The sequence below is a fragment of the Mobula hypostoma genome, chromosome 3 (genome assembly GCF_963921235.1).
Source record: "Mobula hypostoma chromosome 3, sMobHyp1.1, whole genome shotgun sequence".
NCBI classification, from domain to species: domain Eukaryota; kingdom Metazoa; phylum Chordata; class Chondrichthyes; order Myliobatiformes; family Myliobatidae; genus Mobula; species Mobula hypostoma.
Genome location: NC_086099.1, coordinates 46,805,829 through 46,827,459, shown reverse-complemented (window position 1 = coordinate 46,827,459; position 21,631 = coordinate 46,805,829). Strand labels below are relative to the sequence as shown.

The window sequence follows — 21,631 nt, the reverse complement described above, 5'->3', positions numbered from 1 at the left end:
GGCATTTCTCAGTTTTGAGGACAATGATGAATAACTTCATTGCATTAATAGTCAGTTGATTATAGTGGGCGATAAAACCCGGTTACTAGGCTGTACCAGGATTTCTTAAGAAACTTCCGGAGAAACTGGTTTTTGAAACAGCGAACCTCGTATGTCATACCTCGACAATGAAGTGAGATAATTAATTCCTAAAGTACGCCCGCACCTGGCTCGACAGCTCTTGCCGCCGCTCTGAATGCTAATTAAGAAAGCACAGCCAATTACTCGCAGCCCAAGTTCAGTGTTATATTAGTTCCACCCTATGACGCGAAGCGGAACGCCGGTAAGGACAGGGTAAGGTGTTTCGGGTGGTTCGTCGCGCCCTCTCTATTGGCGCTTAACTTTGTTAAACAGGTAGGAACATTTTAATTGTGACTTGGTAGTTTATTTTATGGTTCTCAACTATCTGAAAAGTAGTTCAAGCAACTACTTTGATCGAAGTTTATATTTTACGCGGGTTGCTGTGAACACGTTTAATTTGTATTTTCTTATCCCTCACGCGAAGTTTTATTCAATTGATTCTAATTTTAAAGAACTCTAGGACATATGTGGGAACGCCGTTAATCACATCATAGAAAAACTCACTTGATTTGTCCGTTGATGAAATGGTCTTGAAGATTTTCAAAAGTGATTGAAACGAGATGGCGTTGGCTTTGCTTTAATGACTTTGCATGAAATTGTCTTTTGTTTTCAGAGAGACGTGTTTACTGGTATCATCTTACTGATAAGGGAAGTTTTGATATTTAATCTGCTTCAATGTCATTTCAACTTTGGGAATAGTAGTTCAGTATTTCGTCTTGACTTGATGTTTAGAATTGCTTTATAATGTGCTTCTATCAGAATTGCAGATTTCCATTATTGGAGTTAATAAATACTGAACATCCTCCGGGATCCAGCTCACCTCTCCGCCACTTTTTTTCCCCCATTTATTTCCTCCCTAACATTTTTCTAATCCTTCCCTCCATTTTTCTTGTCCTTTGAGGGCATTGGACCCCACTTAATTGGCATTAATTAAAGTTCAAAGTAAATTTATTTTCAAAGTACAAACGTTTGTACATATGCTACCCTGAAGTTCATTTTCTTGCAGGCCTAATCTATAAAAAGCATAAATGAAAGACCCAATGAATGAATTTTATTACTTCAAGGTGAAGCTTTAAACCTGACAAAGTGTATGCCTATCATTTAACGCAAAGAAAAACTCTGCCTTTTGCTTTCTCCCCCCCCCCATACAATCACTGGCACTCATTTAAAATAAGTGGTTAACTGTTAAACATCCACTTGGGTTAATGTTTCACTGCATAAAATAATACAGCGCAGGCCTTTCAGGCTACCATATCTTTGCCATATCTTCCAGTCTAAACAAACCCATCTCAACTGCACATGGTCTGTATTCCACTGTAACACGAGGAATTCTGCAGATGCTGGAAATTCAAGCAACACACATCAAAGTTGCTGGTGAACGCAGCAGGCCAGGCAGCATCTGTAGGGAGAGGTACAGTCGACGTTTTGGGCCGAGACCCTTTGTCAGGACTAACTGAAGGAAGAGCTCGTAAGAGATTTTAAAGGGGGAGGGGGAGATCCAAAATGACAGGAGAAGACCGGAGGGGGAGGGATGGAGCCAAGAGCTGGACAGGTGATTGGCAAAAGGGATATGAGAGGATCATGGGACAGGAGGCTCAGGGAGAAGGAAAAGGTAGGGGGGGGACCCCAGAGGATGGGCAAGGGGTATAGTCAGAGGGAGAAAAAGGGGGGGGGGGAGAGAGAGAGAAAAATGTGTGTATATAAATAAATAACGGATGGGGTATGAGGGGGAGGTGGGGTCCACGGCCTCCTCTACTGTAAAGATGAAGCCACACTCAGGTTGGAGGAACAACACCTTATATTCCATCTGGGTAGCCTCCAACCTGAAGGCATGAACATTGACTTCTCTAACTTCTGCTAATGCCCCACCTCCTCCTTGTACCCCATCTGTTATTTATTTATATATACATTCTTTCTCTCTCTTTCTCCCTCTGTCCCTCTGACTATACCCCTTGCCCATCTTCTGGGTTTCCCCCCCTCCCCCTTTTCCTTCTCCCTGGGCCTCCTGTCCCATGATCTCTCATATCCCTTTTGCCAATCACCTGCTGAGCTCTTGGCTCCATCTCTCCCCCTCCTGTCTTCTCCTATCATTTTGGATCTCCCCCTCCCACTCCCACTTTCAAATCTCTTACTAACTCTTCCTACAGTTAGTCCTGAAGAAGGGTCTCGGCCCGAAATGCCGACTGTACCTCTCCCTAGAGATGCTGCCTGGCCTGCTGTGTTCATCAGCAACTTTGGTGTGTGTTGCCTGTATTCCACTATTCCTTGCCTGTTTGTATACCTGTTTAATTACCTCTGAAATGTCGCTCTTGTATTTGCTATCACTTTCCTTGGCAGCACATTCCAGGCAACTACCATCCTCTCTTCAAAAAAAAAAGTTAAATTTCCCTTCTCATTGGTATTTGACGTTTTCATCCTGGGGGAAAAGACTTGCGTTAACTTTCTTATTTTTCCTTTTGCATTTACCCTCAACTCCAATGCATCCAATGATGAAAGTCCAAGTTTGTCTTATCTCATTACATCTAAAACTCCAAGACAACTTCCTGGCAAAATGGTGTTGAGATACTGTAGATGCTGGAATATGGGGCAAAAACAAACTTAGAAGAATCCTGGGTGTACAGCATTTGTAGAAGCTAAGGTTTAGTTAATGTTTTGATTTATCCTCCCCCCTCCACTTCCAGTCCTGACACGGGCACTGACCCATGATGTTTACCATCCCCCAAGCCTCTACAAATGCTGCATGGCCCACTGAATGTCAGCAATTTGTTTTGTGTAACTTCCTGGTAGACTTCATCTTCACCAAAGCTTGTATAACCTTCCTATCATGTAGTGACTAACTCCACAAATTACTTCAAGTTTAATACTCTGTTGCAACAAGAGTTCCCAATTTTTATACCTCGTCTCACAACTGATGAACACATATGCTGCCTTTACTATCCTATGGACTTGTGCTGTCAGTTTCAGGGAGAAATGAATTTGCATCCCCAAGGTCCTGTTGTACATCATTGCTCCCTAAGGCCCTGTCATTGGTGGTATCTTTTCCTCTAGTATTTCACTTCCCAATATGCAACACTTCACTATTGTCTTGATTTTTAAACTCCATCCACTCTGTCTGTGTCTACATCTCCATCTGATGTATGTCCTGCTTTATTGTTTGACATCCTCCCTTGCTATCCACAACTTCAGCAGTTTGTCTTGACTGTAAGTACTAATCACTCAATCTAGATTTTCATCAAGATTGTTAATGAAAATACATTTTGCAAACAAGATCCTAGCACTGGTTTTTTTGCAACATGAATGGTCACAAACTTCTAGTCAGAGGAACCCTCTGCTATCCTCTGTCTTCTTTGACCAAGCCAATATTGTATCTAATTTACCTGTTTGTTTACTGTTGACCTTTTGTGACTTGATCTCCTTCGCCAGCATACCATGAGGGATCTGGTGAAGTGTTTCCCTAAGATCAATGCAGACTACATCCACCACCCTATTCTTAACAGTTATGTTCATCACTTGTAACAAATTCAAATTTGTGATACAGGATATACTGTACACACCATATGACACCACCATGGTGATTGCTCCTCCTTATCCTGAGTCCTACTTTGATGGCTTCATTGCATGAGCCTTCAAGGTGTCCGCTCTGAGTGCGGCTTTGCCATTCTCTAATCGATTACGCAAGAATGCTTCCTAATCATTAATTCATATTGATTACAAGCTGCTGCCTGCTTGCCCCCGAATAAATTGAGTTTTGTGCCCACCAAAATGATAGGCAATTAGAGCTAAATAAGCTAACAATACCAACAATCTTTGTGACATGATGGATATCACATTTGGGAGAAGGTAGCCGAGTGTGGGACCTTTTTCAACAGTGAGGCTGGTGAATCAATAACAGGCAATTAAAAAATGGCAGATGTACTAACTCCATTTTCGCATCAGCATTACATCCGTCAGGACAGAGCAAAGATTCCTAAGATACATGCTTAGGCTAAATTCATATCACTGGAAGAAACATGAAGGAAAAAATCGCAATCATTAGTGATAAAGTACAGGTATTCAAGGAACTTGTGGGGCTAACAGTAGACAAATTGCCAGGATCCAAAAACTGGAACAGAAGGAGTTTGAAGGAAGTGTTTGTAGAGATGGTGGGCTCATTTTAAAAACTCAGTTCCAGTACGTTATCAGAAGGTTGGTTGTTTTTTTTTCAGTGTGAATCCACAATTCAATAAGATGAGACATCGGAGCAGAATTGGGCCTTTTTGACCCATCGAGTCTGTTCTGCCATTCAATTTATTAACCTCCCAACACCATTCTGCCACCTTCCCAGTAACCTTTGGCCCTCTTACTAACCAAGAAGCTATCAGCCACTGCTTGGCCTCTACAGCTGTCTGTGGCAATGAATTCCACAGATCAGTGACTTGTGTCCAGTGTAACATTGCTTTATGGACTACAATCAGTAAGCTTGCTGGTGTATTTATTTTTATTTTGTTTTTTTGTGCTGCATTGGATCTGGAGTAACACTTGCTCTCCTTTACACTTGTGTACTGGACGTGCCATTAACCAATCTTGAATCTATTGGAAACATCCTCTCCACATGCACTCCATCTAGTCCTTTCAATATTCGATAGATTTCAATGAACTTCCACCTTGTTCTTCTCAACTCCAGTGAGTACAGGCCCAGAGCCTTAGGGAGGGAGGAGGGAAGATGGGCATTGGGGCACTATCAGTTGCATTTCCTTTGGGTTCATCAGGAGTGTGGAGAGGGGGACCTTGCTCCATGGGCAACAGCCTGTTCTCCATATTGTACTGCCCTGGCTTGCATATCCAGACAGCTAGGACACAATATTCGTAGTCAACTCTGAGTGACAGAGGCCTCAGACTCAGATTTAATTTTAAAAAATATTTCTTATTGTAATTTATAGTTCTTGCATATTACAATGTACTGCTGCTGCAAAATGACTAATTTCATGACATGCCAGTGGTATTAAATCTGATTCTGGTTTAACATCTATTGTTGGTAATAGACATTAAATAATATTTAAGACTGTAATTAATAATCAATGAGGAACTATTTAATCATTTAAGAAAACTGAGTATAATCAACTTGATCAATGTAGTTTTATAAATACACGTTTGACAAAATCGGTTGAATTTTGAGGATGTGATGTGGAGAATTAATTGAGCAAAGCCTGTTGATGTGTGTTTGGATTTCTGAAGGGCATTTGACAAATTTGGCACTTAAGAGACTGATACATAAATTAAGAGCCCAGAATACTGGTGAAAGTATATTATGAATTTGTTGTGACTGATTGAAATCACTGGAGAGACACTGGAGCTAGTGATACAGAAGTTTTTTCTGAGCACAAGCATTCATCATTCTGAAGACATTCTCTGTAGAAGCTCACACACCCAAAGGTACATCCCATTTTTTTATGCCCTTAAGATCAATGGTAACAGTAGCTGATACAATGGTTACTGTGATATTGTTTCCTTCAGTATTTTGGGTTGACAATGCTTCTTTTGAATTGAATATCTACAATGATGGATACCTCTTAATGTTCAAACACCTTTGTTACAATGTAATTCACACAAATAATCAAAAAGCTTCTGGGGGTAGAAATCCCAGACACCCAAAATTAATGTTATCTGGTCTGCCTCTGACTGTGCAAATGCCACAAGTACCCAAAAACTATTAGTTGCCTATACTTGTGACCATGTTTGATATGGTAAGTGACAACGTCCATCTGGTCTGCTAGCTTGAACTCGCGTCACAATGGTGCAAGTAATTTGCACTTGCTGAAACATGAGGAAATCTGCAGATGCTGGAATTTCAAGCAACACACATAAAAATAAAAACACACAAAAAGTCCTGATGAAGGGTCTCGGCCCGAAATGTCGACTGTACCTCATCCTATAGATGCTGCCTGGCCTGCTGTGTTCACCAGCAACTTTGATGTGTGTAATTTGCACTTGCTGCCTGGTTTGATTTAAGCTAATTAATACAACTCTATTGTCTTAATGTTTGGCTGTTACATATGCAATCTCTTAATCTGTAGAGCAGCCTGTTCTTTTTACTTCAATTTACTGCTTGCAATTTACAAGAAAAACTGAAGGTTTATTGCAAGCTTCCTGAACTTATTTATGTTTACAATAAGAACTGAATCCTGATTCTTGAATTAACACCTGGAATATTCACGTAACTCTAGAATACTCCGAGATTGAAATTGATTATCACACAGAAAGCAGAGTGAGTGTAAATGTCTTTTTCAGGCTGGAGGGATGTACCACGTATCATATCCTAGGCATTGGTGTTTGATCCTCTACTGTTGACTATTTGCAGAAATAATCTAGAGGAAGGAACAAATGTGAAGTTTTCCCCTGATACAAAAGTCGCTGGAAGGGCGTGTTGTAACAAGGCTGTTGTGATTCTGTTGTAAGATGCAGTTAAATTGAGCTCTGCCCTTTCTGCAGCTCGACCTTCAGAGGGTTATAGCTTTGAAATGAACTAATGAGTGTTATTTTTCCTCGCTCAGTTAACATCTAACGCCCACAGCTGATACATTATTTTTGAAATGGTCTGTATTGAAATACATAGTACTGGAGTTAAACTCAGGATACTATTGCTAAATCATAGTTTCATTTCAGTGTTTAAGCATTTTCTTAAGCAAAAGTTGATAATTTTGAAGTGGTGTCCATTGGGAATGCCATTCAGTATTTTTATTTCCCTTCCCCCAACTCCACCCTTTTTTTAAATGTTTCCAAGGTAGGAACACAACATTTGCCTTTGCATATGTAAATAGTTGTGTGATTGTATTCCTTTCTACACACCCTTTACTTCGCAATGAATCAAAGTAAAGGAAGTATGTACTGATATCCTGGTTCCTTTTTCTGGCCATAATATTTTTTTCATAATGTTCTCAATCTTGAAATGTTCTTTTACTGTGTCCAAATAGATACAATTCTTTTCAGTTGTCTGGGCAACTTTTTTTGTTATTGCCTTGAATACCAAGGCCTTTTTTTTTCCAATGTGCAAGTTGAAGGCAGAGGTTTAGACCATGTTGATGCTGTGGCCATAAAGATTCACCGGCATAATGCAGGGGAAGGGAAAGACGTTTGGCATGTCCCCTTTGATCATCAGCAATTGATCAATGGACCATAGAAAACATCCTATCCCGATGCATCAGAGCTTTGTATGGCAACTCTCCTGCCCGTTACAGCAAGAAATCGCTGGGACTTGTGGACACAGCTCAGCGCATCACAGGAACTAGCCACCCTCTTCCTGGACGCTGTCTACACTTCTCGCAGCCTCGAGAGCAAGCTTGCTCAGATTCTACCCACCCTGGAGACTTTGTCTACTACTTCCTCTTTCCCTTCCTCCCCCACCCCATCACCCCACCACCCCAACCTCCATCGGCAGCAGATACAAAAACATCGGGCTCAAGGACAGCTTCTATCCTGCTGTTATAAGATGATTGAAAGGTCACTAAGTTTAATGAAAATGGACTCTAGACCTCATTATGATCTTGAACCTTATTTTCTACTTGTACTGCACTTGCTCTGAAACTGCAACACTCTACACTTTATTGTTTTACCTTGTGCCTTTTCACTGAATTAATCTGTGAACGGTTTGCAAGACCAGTTTTTCACTGCACCTTCGTACATGTGATAGTAATGAACTAATTTGCCATTCAGACTGTTCTGAATTTGGTCAATCCTTGATGTGTCATCAATGTTGCGCAGAAATACAGGTCAGTACAGTCCAATGTCTACAGTGTAGGTGGTAACACAGGTAGTCCTTGAATTCAACCAGGTTTGTGAGGCGCAACCTGTCTCTCTCAAAGCTATGATCAGCGTAGATGTCTCCAAACACTCAGAAATCCCGTCTAGAATGCCCTTCAATAGTTTGCTCACCACTGACATGGGACTCATTAGTCTATAATTCCCAGGTTTATCTCTATTACCTTGAATAATGGATTAAATTGTGTCACCCTCCAATCTTCGCATACCAATCCTGTGGCCGGGGGATACAAAGAGTATTGCCGAAGGCTCAGCAGTCTCTTCCCTTCCTGTAGTAATCCGGGGTATATCCTGTTTGGTCCTGGAAACTTTTCTATCCTGATGTTATTCAAAAGCTCCAGCACATCCTCTCTTCTGTTAACATGTTCCAGTTTACTAGCCTGTCCTATGCTATCCTCTTATTTGTCAAGTTCCCTCTGACTGAATACTGAAGTGAAGTATTCATTAAGGCCTCAGTTGCCACTTCTTACTCCAGAATATTTCCTCCTTTATCCCTGGTCAGTTCTATCCTCACTCTAGTCATCCTGTTCTTCATGTACATGTAGAACAGCTTGGGGTTTCCTTAATTCTACTTGTGAAGGCCTTCTCGTGCCCCCTTCTAGCTCTCCTAGTTGATACTTGATCTCCTTCCTGCCTACTTTATTACTCGAGTCCTGTCTGATCTTTACTTCCTAAATATTAGGTATGCTTTCTTCCTCTTGATGAAATATTCTTCCTCTTGCCAACCATGGTTTCTTCACCCTACCATCCTTTCCCAGCCTCAGTGGGACAAACCTACCCAGAGCCCCATGCACCCCAAACAAACACCACAATTCTGTTGTGCATTTTCCCCAAATACATTAGTTCCCAATTTATGTTCCCAAGTTTCTGCCTAATAGCACTTTTATTCCCCCTCCCTCAATTAAATCTTTTCTTATACAGTCTGCTGCACTTCCTGTACAAAGCTATGGTAAAGGCCAGGAGGTTCTAGTCACTGTCTCCAAGCTGCTCTGTCACCTGACTAGGTTCATTGCCGAGTACTAGATCTGGTATGGCTTCTGCTCCAGTTGTCCTGTCTACATATTGTGTCAGGAATCCTTTCTGGATACACCTACCAAATTTTGCCCATTTAAACCTTTTGCACTATGGCGATACCAATCCTTTGGGGAAGTTGAAGTCCCTCACGACTACAACCCTGTTATTTTTGCACTTTTCCAAAATCTGCCCTCTGCCCTGATCTGCTCCTGAATATGTCTGGGGGAGGGGCTGGTGTCTGTAGAATATTCAATATTGATACCTCCCTGTTTTTGACAGCAGAGATGATTTTGCCACAATGTATTCCCTTTCTGCAGCTGTGATACTACCCCTGATTAGCAATGCCCTCCCCCAACTCTTACATCCCTCTCTGTCCCTCTTGAAACATCAAACATCAGCAGCCATTCTGTCCTTGTGACAGCCAAGTCTCTGTAATGGCCGCAACAATGCAGTTCCATGTTCATCACCTTTGTTCCTGATAGTTTTCACATTAAAATACACATTTCAACCCATCCAACTCACAACAAACATGCCTTGTCCACTGCCTATCCTTCCTTAAAGTCTCTACACTTTACATCAACTGCTCTATTCTCTAACCTATCACTCTAGTTCCTATCCCCTGCCAGCCCAGTTTAAACACTCCCCAATAGCTTGATAACAAACTGGCCTGCAAGGAAGTGGTTGCTTCCCTGAATTCAGGTCTAACCTGTCCCTTTATACTTTCCCTAGCAGGGATCCGAATGATCCACAATCTGAAACTACCCCCTGCAGCAATTCTTCAGCCACACATTTACCTGCCATATCCTACTCTTGCCTTCACTGGTACATGGAATTTTAATTTCTAATCTTAACTGCTTAAGATCAGGAATGAAAATCCCATGTACTTTGAGTTCAAATGAGGGGCTTTAACCTTAAACGTTGGTTGTCCATTTCCCTCCACAGATACTGAGTTTCTCCAGCAGTACATTATTTTTGTTACTCTGGATTCCAGCAGCTGCAGTCTCTTAAAGGCCCATTAATTTGCTTAATACTTTTTCCTCTCAAGATGGAGCTTTAAAGTTTTCCTCCCCCGTGTGAGATTGAAAAGCGTTTGGAATAAGAGTAATGTCAGAGTTGTAATAGGGGAATTCAATATGCAAGAGGATTAGGAAAATCAGGTTGGTGTCAGATTGCAAGAGGGAATTTGTTGAATGCCTGCTAGGTGGCTTCTTAGAGCAATTTGTTCTTGAGCCTGCTAGGGGAAAGGTTATCTAAGATTGGGTTTTGTGTAATAATTCCAATTTTATTGGTCAGCTGAATGTAAAGGAACCCTGAGGCAGTGATTGTAATATGATTGAATTTGTACTGCAATATTTTTTTTCGTGTGTCGCACCAGACAGTCAGCCATTCTTGTCTGGCGCGTGGTGTCAGGATTGGTCTCCTTTCGGATTAACCGGGTCATGATATGAACATTCCTGACGCGACCCTTTTTAACGAGGCCGAGTGGCTAGCTCGACGCTCAACCCGGCATGGATGGAAAGAGTGCTCGGGGGTGGCCTGACTTGGATTTGAACACGGGAGCCTTTGCTCCGGAGTCCAGAGCTGATGCCATTGTGCCACCAGCCGGCCCACTGCAATTTAAGAGTGAGAAGAAAGTGTATCAGTATCGCAAAGGAATAAAGGGAATTACAGAGGCATGAGAGAGGAGCTTGCCCAGGTGGGTTGGAGTGGGATACTGGTGAGGATGACAGAAGAGCAGAGATGGCTGGAATTTCTGGGAACAGTTTCCAAGGTCCAGGATAGGTGTATCCCACAGAAGTTCTCAAATTGCAGAGCGAGACAACTGTGGCTGACAAGGGAAGTTAAGGACTGCATAAAAGCCAAGGAGGGGGCATACAAGCTAGCAAAACTGAGTGGGAAATTGGATGATTGGGAAGCTTTGAAAATCCAACAAAAGGCAACTGCAAAGCTATAAGAAGGGAAGAGATGAAATATGAGGGCAGACAAGCCAGTAATATAAAGCAGATAACAAAAGATTTTTCAGTTATATTAAGAGTAAAAGGGAGGCAAGAATTGATATTAGACTACTGGAAAACTATGCTGTTGAGGTGGTAATGGGGGACAAAGAAATGGCAGATGAACTTAATAAGTACTTTGCTTCAGTCTTTACTGTGGAAGACAACAGTATGGCAGAGGTTTGTGAGTGTCAGGGAGCAGAAGTGAGTGCCATTGCTGTTACGAAGGAAAAGTGCTAGGCAAACTCAAAGGTCTTGAGGTGGATAAATCAACTAGACCAGCTGGACTACATCCCAGAGTCCTGGGAGAGGTTGCTGAAGAGAACAGATGGATTGGTCATGATCTTTCAAGAATCATTTTATTCTGGCATGGTCCCAGACAACTAGAAGATTGCAAATGTCACTCCACCCTTAAGGAAGGAAGGCAAAAGAAAGGAAATTGTTGGCCAGTTAGTCTAACCTCAGTAGTTGGGAAAGTGTTGGAGTCTATTATTAAGGATAAGGTTTCAGATGAGGAGACTAATGATAAAATAAGTCAAAGTCAGCATGGTTTCTGTAAAGGGAAATCTTGCCTGGCAAATCTGGTGGAGTTCTTCGAGGAAGTAACAAGCAAGGTGGACAAAGCAGAGGCAGTGGATGTCATCTGCTTGTATTTTCAGAAGGTTTTTGATAAGGTGCCTCACATAAGCCTGCTTAACAAGATAAAATATGGTGTTACAGGAAAGATACTGGCATGGATAGAGGAATGGCTAATGAGCAGGAGGCCGTATTGGGACTGCTATTTTTCCACATTGTTTGCCAATGGTTTAGATAGTGGAATTGGCTCTGTGACAAAGTTTGTGGATGATACGAAATGGCTGGAGTGGCACGTAGTGTTGAAACAATGTAATTGCAGCAGGACTTGGACAAATTGGAAGAATGGGCAAAAAGGCAAATGAAATAGTGTTGGGAAATGTATGACACAACATTTTGGTAAAAGAAACAATAGTGCAGACTATCTAAATGGGTAGAAGATTCAAACATCCGATGCAGAGGGGCTTGGGAGTCCTCGTGCAAGACTCCTAGAAGGTTAAATTACATGTTGAGCCTCTGGTAAAGAAGGCAAATGCGATGTTGGCATTTATTTCAAGGGGAATAGAAAAGTGAGGAGATAATGCTGAGACACGAGGAATCTGCAGATGCTGGAAATCCAAGCAACACCCACACCGTGCTGATTGAAGCACCTTCAATTACTCCAAAAGACTGAGGTTTGGTAAAATACTGAAAGGCTTTTATTCGCCATACAATACGACCTCCACAGTGAGTGTCTGCCCCCGGACTGAGGGGGAGGGGCAAGGCGAACACCTTTATACAGGACTCTGTGGGAGGAGCCACAGGGGCAGTCAGCAGAGGGGTGTGTCCAGACAGGCAACCGAGTTACAACATATATACACGGTTTACCACACTGGTGGAACGCAGCACGCTGGGCAGCATCCAGGAAGGAGTACAGTTGACGTTTCGGGCCGAGACCCAGCTCTTAGCTCCATCCCTCCCCCTCCTGTCTTCTATCATTGTGGATCTCTTCCTCCCCCTCCCACTTTCAAATCTCTTACTATCTCTTCTTTCAGTTAGTCCTGACGAAGGGTCTCGGCCTGAAACGTTGACTGTACTTCCTAGATGCTGCCTGGCCTGCTGCATTCCACCAGCATTTTGTGTGACATAATGCTGAGGCTTTATAAGATACTAGTAAGGCCGCACTGAGAATATTGTCAACACTTCTGGGGCCCCATATCTCAGAAAGAGTGTGTTCTCATTGGAGAGAGTCCAGAGGAATTTTGCAAGGATGATTTCAGGAATGAAGGGGTTAACATGAGGCGCGTTTTGGTAGCTTTGGGCCTGTACTTACTGGAATCGAGAAGAATGCATGGGGATCTCTTTGAAACCTACTGAATGTTGAAAGGACTAGATAAGGTGGATGTAGAGAGGATGTTTCCTCGGGTGGGGGTAAAGCCTCAAAATTGAGGAGTGACCTTTAGAATAGAAGTAAGGAGGAATTTTTAAAAATTTATTTATATAAAAAAAATTCCTCCTTCCTTCTATATATATCCAGAGATAAGTGAATCTGTGGAATGCTCTCCCACATACTGCGGTGAAGGCCAAGTCCATGGCTATATTCAAAGCGGAAGTTGATCGATTCCTGATTGGTTGGAGCATCAAGGGATATGGCGGAGTGACTCGATAGGCTGAATGGCCTAATGCTGCTCCTATGTCTTGTGCTCTTGATTGTTCGTTGTTGTTGGGGTGGTGTTTGTGACCTTTACCGTGAAAGCGGATACAACATTTTGAATCTGTCATTTGTTTCCTTGTTTTCCTTCTAAAGGAACAGGATTTACTTGAATTATTCTTCCTTTTTCCCCAAGAATTTCTCTTTGGGATTTTTTTTTCCACACTTTCATGTCACTGTTGTCATGTTGTTATTCTGTTTGAAGGTGTTTTGGCCCCAGGTTTCCTATAATGGTTTGCACAGAATTAATGCACTTTTATCTTTTAAGTTGTTAGGTAAATCTTGTTTGAAAGGAAATCTAATATGATCTGCATCCATTTGGGTTCAACACTATTCTTGCATTTAGGAAATCTGGTTTCAGTCCCTTAAGAAGGATAAAGATCCCTCATTAAATTGACCTGCCTTTGTTACTGAATTTAGATTTTCAGAGAAAGTCAAACTGCTTCTCATTCTTTGGTGGCATTTTTTTTTAAAGCGCACAATGCATGCTTAGAACCTTTTATATTACTTGAATCATCTATTTTAGTATTTACTTGTCTTGAATTATGAATCAAGTTTGGTAATCTGATATTCAATATTTGGTGTATTTTGGTTATCTATATAATCTGGTTTCTTTTGACATTTGGTCACCATTCAGTTTTGCTCCTTAAGCACACGTTAAACATATCAAATTCAAAGTTTTATGGACAAAACCTTATTTGATTATTTAATAAGATAAAACTTTATTTATTCTGAAGGAAATTACTATTATAAGGTTGCTTGGTCAGAAATGTATACTTTAAAATATAAAATAATAGCCTGGAGTGTAAACATCATTGACCTATTTATTGTGTTCTACTTTTTGGAAACTATTAATTCAGTTACACACACACAATTGCTGGAGGAACTCAGCGGGCCAGGTAGCATTTGGGGCCCAGGGGGTGCAGGGGAGGGGGGAGCCGCGGGGACAGTTGATGTCTTGGGCCGAAACCCTTTGGCAGGACTCGACCATGTCGACTGTTTATTTTTACCTCAGGTGCTGCCTGGCCTGCTGAGTTCCTCCAACATTTTGTGTGTGTTGCTCGGATTTCCAGCATTTGCAGATTTTTCTCTTGTTTGCTAATTATTTCAGTTATTTTGGTTTCTCACCTTTCTGAATATTTTTTCTGTATGTTGCAGAACTAAAACACAATACCATATTTTAATCAAAAAAAATCTACTTCTGTATGTACTTCTGAGGAATGAGCTTTTGTAAGCTACCTGATGCTATTACAATTTAATTACTATTTAGATGGTGTCATTGCAGATGAATTCCTTAAATCGATGATTGACATGGTGGAAGAAAATATTCCCATGCCTAGCTCAGCACATTCCATCTCTCCATGCAAGACAGACTCGGAAGAATAGAATGTCATTTGCAATACTTGTTTTCTGACAGATGTCCAGTCCTTAGTTTAGACCATATTCTATTACTGAGTTTCTTTTCTCTCTTTCTCTTTGTTAATTGCTTTTCCTGCACTCGCCAGGCTAAAACCTGATGCATGACAATGAATATTAGAAAATAGGAAATTGTCTTCTTCCAAGGTGGTTGGGAGGAAAAAAAGGAATATTTTTTAAATGGTCATTCAGATGGAAGAGTGAAGATTTCATTGTCCAGATGCAGACTTTCCTCAAAACTGGTACACAAGTGCAAAAGGTTGAATGAACCATTCACCCTTCATGGGAGTAGTCACAAATCCTGACATTAATGTACAGTGGTTTATTTTACAGAAATTCACTGTGAACCTTGTTTAGTTGTAGGTACTACACAAGGACAGTTTGAACTTGTTTTGGCAAAATAATTCTTTAGAGTACATTAATAGATGGATGAATGGAGTTGAATGTTCCATTCATTGAATGTGTGCAGAAAGCTCCTCAAGCAGAGGTGTAAGATGGTCATCAAGAAGAGATCGGGTCTCGGTTAAAGTAGCAAAGTGTTTCAGACAGATGAGAAAACCCTGATGTGATGGGTGCCTTTACAGAAAGCTCAGCATGTTTCCTGTATTTTGTTTCCTTCATGAAACAAAAGGTTACGAAAGGTTTTTTAAAAAAAACTAGGTAATGATAGGAATCTAGAAGATTGTAAGGCTAGCAGGAAGGAGTTTAAGAATGAAATTAGGCGAGCCGGAAGGGGCCATGAGAAAGCATTGGTGGACAGGATTAAGGAAAACCCCAAGCATTCTACAAGTATGTGAAGAGCAAGAGGCTAAAATGTGAGAGAATAGGACCTATCCAGTGTGACAGAGGAAAAGTGTGTATGGAACCAGAGGAAATTGTGGAGGTACTTAATGAATACTTCAGTATTCACTATGGAAAAGGATCTTGGTGATTGTAGTGATGACTTGCAGTGGACTGAAAAGCTTGAGCATGTAGATGTCAAGCAAGAGGATGTGCTGAAGCTTTTGGAGAGCATCAAGTTGGATAAGTCACCGGGACCAGATGAGATGTGCACCAGGCTACTGTGGGAAGTGAGGGAGGAGATTGCTGAGTCTCTGGCAATGATCTTTACATCATCAATGAGGACGGGAGAGGTTCCAGAGGATTGGAGAGTTGTGAATGTTGTTCTGTTATTCAAGAAAGGGAGTAGGGATAGCTCAGGAAATTATAGGCCAGAGAGTCTTACTTCAGTGGTTGATGAGTTGGAGAAGATTCTGAGAGGCAGGATTTATGAACATTTGGAGAGTCATAATATGATTAGGAATAGTCAGCATGGCTTAGTCAAAGGCAGGTCGTGCTATCGAGCCTGATTGAGCTTTTTGAGGATTTGGCTAAACACATTGATGAAGGTAGAGCCGTAGATGTAGTGTATATGGATTTTAGCAAGGCATTCGATAAGGTACCCCATACAAAGCTTATTGAGAAAGTAAGGAGGCATGGGATCCAAGGGGACATTGCTTTGTGGATCCAGAATTGGCTTGCCCACAAAGGCAAAAAGTGGTTGTAGATGGGTCATATTCTGTATGGAGGCCGGTGACCAGTGGTGTGCCTCAGGGATCTGTTCTGGGACCCCTACTCTTCGTGATTTTTTTAATATAAATGACCTGGATGAGGAAGTGGAGGGATGGGTTAGTAAGTTTGCTGATGACACAAAGATTGGAGGTGTTGTGGATAGTGTGGAGGGCTGTCAGAGGTTACAGTGGGACATTGATAGGATGCAGAACTGGGCTGAGCAGTGGCAGATGGAGTTCAACCCAGATAAGTGAGAAGCTGTTCATTTTGGTAGGTCAACTATGATGGCAGATTATAGTATTAATGGTAAGACTCTTGGCTGTGTGGAGGATCAGAGGGATCTTGGGGTCCGAGTCCATAGGGCACTCAAAACTGCTGCGCAGGTTGATTCTGTGGTTAAGAAGGCATACGGTGCATTGGCCTTCATCAATCGTGGGATTGAGTTTAAGAGCCGAGAGGTAATGTTGCAGCTATATAGGACACTGGTCAGACCCCACTTGGAGTACTATGCTCAATTCTGGTCGCCTCACTACAGGAAGGATGTGGAAACCATAGAAAGGGTGCAGAGGAGAATTACAAGGATGTTGCCTGGACTGGGGAGCATGCCTTATGAGAATAGGTTAAGTGAGCTTGGCCTTTTCTCCTTGGAGTGACGGAGGATGAAAGGTGACCTGATAGAGGTGTACAAGATGATGGGAGGCATTGATCATGTGGATAGTCAGAGGCTTGTCCCCAGGGTTGAGATGGCTAACATGAGAGGGCACAGTTTGAAGGTACTTGGAAGTAGGTACAGGTTTCCCCCGCCATCCAAAGGTAGAGTGTTCCTATGAAATGGTTCGTAAGCCGGAATGTCGTAAAGTGAAGAAGCAATTACCATTTATTTATATGGGAAAAATTTGTGAGCGTTGTTACATACCTCAAGTAGATCTTGTGACTTTCTTGTGAGAATGATGTAATGGTCTTTTGGAGGTCACCTGATGTAATTTTCCTGCCAATGTGAGGTCATGCGATGACCTGTTCACCATGGGTATAAAAGGAAAGACCTCTGACGCAGTTAGTTTTCCAGTTAGAACGTTAATGAGGTACTCCGCTCCACTGCTTATTTGCAGTATGACGCAGTTTTGATTTTAAATGGAGTTTTATGTTCTAATGTAAGGTACAGAAGTCTGAGCCAGCAGTTTGACAATCGCTGCCAGGTTTGTTAGTGTATCTTTTCAGTAACTTTGGAGAGTGAAGACTTCATCGAAGTAGAGGATATGAAGGATTAAGAGAAGTGGGGAATGTTCAGCAGTTTAGTAAAGGATCGACCTTATTGAGTCTTTGTTGAAGAAGTAGCAACCTGCATCGAAGATAACTCTTGCCAAAAGAGCAAGGAAGTTCATGCAAGGTGCTGTCTGGATCAGTTGTAAATTAAGGTCAGTTGGTTTAAGCCTTTTATTTCCTTCATCATGAATCCTTTGGACAGAACCAACAGGAAAGTCGTGTCTTTGAAGAAATCCTTGTCCAGAGAAGTCTCTCCCAATTGAATGTATAAATCTGTTGGACTTTCGAATTTACTGTTTTAAGAACTGTGTTTGACTTTACTGCTTTAAGAACTGTTTTCAAATTTATTGCTTTAAGAATCAGTACCAAGTGACGATTCGTTGAATGGCCGCATAGCGGTTAACTTCCGGTGAAGGTTTTTGTTTGTTTTGTGATGTTTATCTGTGTCTAATAAATGTTTGGTTGTTGTTATATAACCTGACTTGGTTGATATTCATTGTTGCCGGTTACATAACAGCGTCGCAGACCCAAAAAAATAACCTACCAAGCCATGCCAAATAACACATAAAACCTAAAATAACAGTAACATATAGTAAAAGCAGGAATGATATAATAAATACACAGCCTATGTAAAGTAGAAATACTTTTCTACAATCATTGTCGCACTGTCCACCGTAGCGAAAATTTCATGCAAGCGCTGTTGGCAGAAAATCTTACGCAAGCGCTCTCGGCAAAAACACTCTCTCCAGTAACCTTTAAGCTATGAAGCTGCCAAATCATACCAAATAACACATAAAAGTACACAGCCTATATAAAGTAGATATAATGTATGTACAGTGTAGTATCACTTAGGGGAATCGGGAAGACAGCGCCGAGCACACTGGTGTGTTAGGCTGAGTCGTCGGAGGTTGGGGTGATGCAGTGGCCCCCACCTTCCGGGCCGCCAACTGATACCGATTCGCGGAGCATGCAGGGGTACGGCAGTAGCCGGTACTCACCCAGCACATCTTTTTAAAAAAAAAAGCCGAAATAAATAAGCTAATTAATTAGGTGCCGTCCGGCACATAAGTGATGGCCCAGATCAGAGGCGATTGCCGATTGCGTCGCCTCCGATCTGGGCCGACATTTACGTGCCGGGCGTCACCTAATTAATTAGCTTGTTTATTTCGACTTTTTTCTTAAAGATGTGCTGTGTACCTCCCAGCTACCGCTGCATTCTCCACGAATCGGTATCTGTCCGTGGCCCGGGGGTTGGGGTGGTGGGGACACTGGGGTGTCATCTCATCACGATCAGGGCAGGCAGGTTATTTTCTTCTATGTCTGCCTGCCTCGATGTTGAAGGTCGAGGTTCGTTGTCTACTGTGGCTGATGTGGAAGGCTTGAACAATGACAGTATGCTTGACTGCTTAGCCTCGGGCATTTTTCTATCATACAGTTCTTTGTAAGCACTCAAGCCATCCTGCAAATTTGCCCTAAGCCTGCGTACCCTTTCAAAATTAAAGTCATACTTTATCATTGCAGCGAAAATCTCACGCAGTTGCTTCACTTTCTGCATTCGGTTTCGATTGTTATCCTTTCCTCTTCCAATTGCATCAGTTCTTCATCTATCAGTTCTTGGTCATGGGATGCTAGAACCTTTTCAACATCATCTTTGTTAACTTCCACAAGCCAAACTCACTTTGTCCTTACTTCGTTCACCACAATTGAAACGCTTAATTATGTCTAGTTTTACGCTAAGTATAACACCCTTACGAGCTCTTTTAGGCTCTTCCGATACCTTAGAACTCATCTTGCTAAAGGCTGCTCACAAGCATGTGTTTAAGCAATGCCGGCTAGAATGCAGTTCCGAATCCGGGGGAGAGCAGCTGCTCGGGACGTGCACTGCCTTTTTTCGTAACAGTGAAAACACCTTCTGTTAGCGAAAACAGGTAACTATTGTAGGTCTTTCGTAACAGTGAGGTTTCGTAAAGCGAACGTTTGAAAAGCGGGGGACACCTATATAGAGGAGATGTCAGGGGTAAGTGCTTCATGCAGAGAGTGGTGAGTGCGTGGAATGGGCTGCTGGCGTTGGTGGAGGTGGAAACGATAAGGTCTTTTAAGAGACTCCTGGATAGGTACATGGAGCTTAGAAAAATAGAGGGCTATGGATAAAGCCTAGGTAGTTCTAAGGTAGGGACATGTTCGGCACAGCTTTGTGGGCCGAAGGGCCTGTATTGTGCTGCAAGTTTTCTATATTTCTAATGCATTCCATTGCAGCCTGATAAGGGTTTCATTTCTAACTTTTGTTTGTTTTCAGGCTTTGATTCTGGAATAGACTTGGTTTTAAGAAACAACTGTGTCCTTTTGCCACAAGACACCTTGATCGTCATCAATTTGTGGTGCGGAAAGAGGAGGTAGTGGAATTGTTTTTTTCACACATTGTATTGGTTAGATGCTTACCATAGCCTGTATGTAGTCCTCATACAAAACAATTGTATTTAGTGTGGGGAAAGGGGAGATAAATCCTTCACATTCCATATTATTCATTTAAAACTTCAGTACTTCAGAATGCTGAAAGACTTGTTTTAAGTATATCAGGCATACATGCCATGTTAGTATTTGTGAAGATTTGGAGGGATTTGTGTTCAAATGGAATTGTTAAGTTCTTGGAAGAACCTTCGCATTTGTTTAAAATACTTTTTTTTCCAAAACCTTTTAAACAATTCCCTCTGATCTGTGGTCCCTGTTGTCTTGCAGTTTCTGTGCATTAAATATTATCAGTCTTGTAATAATGTCATAAATACTGCTGAAATAATCTGATTTGACCTTTCAACCCTGGATTATGCCAAAGGGATAATAATTAACAGACTGGAGATGCAGAAATGTAATAAAAAGGTGGGAATTTGAGTTCAAATCCTATCATGGCATATTACAGAATAAATTTCCAATTTCTTAATAGAGAAGCTATCTAATCCTTAAGTCAATCATTGACTAGAGACACACTTTACATTGCTGCACCAAGGAGAATACTGAAATGTGTTGTTAATCTGCATCTCTAATAAATATTGGCAGCATGTCAAGCTGTGAATTGTCATATTTATATAATATAGAAACAGGCCCTTTGGCCCACTGTGTCTATGTTAATACTCATCTCATTTTCCAGCATTTATTCTGATACCTTGCTCATTCAATTTCCTGTCCAAGATGTAGTGTTATTACATCACCACCTCTGACAGACCTTTGCAGATAACCTGTGTGAAAATTTTACCCTTTGGATCTCCTTTAAACTTCCTTCCTGTCTTTAAAATTTTGACTCCTAGTTTAGTCACTCTTACCGTGGGCAAGTCTCGTTATCTACCTTTTTATACCTCTACGTCACATCTAAACATTGAAAGTATGCATGCAGTGTACAACCCTGAGATTTGTCTTCCACAGACTGTGAAACAAAGAAAAGGCATGGAACCCGTTCAAAGAAAATCATCAAACCTCCTCTCCATGCGCAAAAAAAAAATGCTAATGACCAAGAAGAATGAGAAATGAAATGGGAAACCCAAAATTGAAGTAGTCCAGGCATATGCAGTTCAGTTGAACTCAGTTCAATCTAGCACTCTTTCATTATGTGCAGGCTGCCCCAATCAAAATGGCAACAAAAAGGAGCATTTTCTTTGCAGCGGCAGTAACTGTCCTAGCCTACTGACTCTCAGCTGATAACTCAAGCTTCCAATCCAGACAAGTCTTCTGAGACTTTTCTGCATCCTTTCTAATCTAATTATGGTGAGGTCACCTAAATTGCTGAACTTTTTGTTAATTTCATGCTCATACTTCCTTCCCCACGAGTTGTTTCTTCCATCCTTATAATTGCAATTGTTATTAATCTTATTGACACCATCTACAGAATTTGTCAATTTTAGTTCACTTTTAAATGAATTATGCATGAAATTGAATATTAGTGTTGATCTATTGCCCTGTTTTAAATTTTCTTTTAACCTGCACTCAAGTAGCTGAACCGTGTAGTATAGTTTCTTTAATATGGGCAATTTGATATTAGTCCATTAGTGACCATTTAGTCAATATCCATTTCTTACTTCATCAGACCCCAGTATCTTCCTCAATATCAATTCCACAGTTCTGAACCTTTAGACACTGAGCCAAGTCCAGTTGGGATGGAAATGTCAACTTGTCCATAGCAAACTGCCAACATTTACTTCCATAAAAGCTAACGAGGTCAAGACATGCA

The 21,631-nt window shown here is 41.4% G+C and overlaps 1 protein-coding gene across 2 annotated transcripts in view; it reads left to right on the top strand.

The window, feature by feature from the left end:
- The first annotated feature begins 268 nt into the window (after nt 1–268).
- elovl7a (ELOVL fatty acid elongase 7a) overlaps nt 269–21,631 on the top strand; it is a 43,752-nt gene continuing 22,389 nt past the window's right edge. Inside the window, exons 1-2 of one of the 2 annotated variants that reach the window (XM_063042974.1) lie at nt 269–393; nt 19,712–19,808. The gene's annotated coding sequence lies outside the window, so the exon portion shown is untranslated. The remainder of the gene's footprint in view (nt 394–19,711; nt 19,809–21,631) is intronic. The other variant, XM_063042973.1, reaches the window with a different exon arrangement.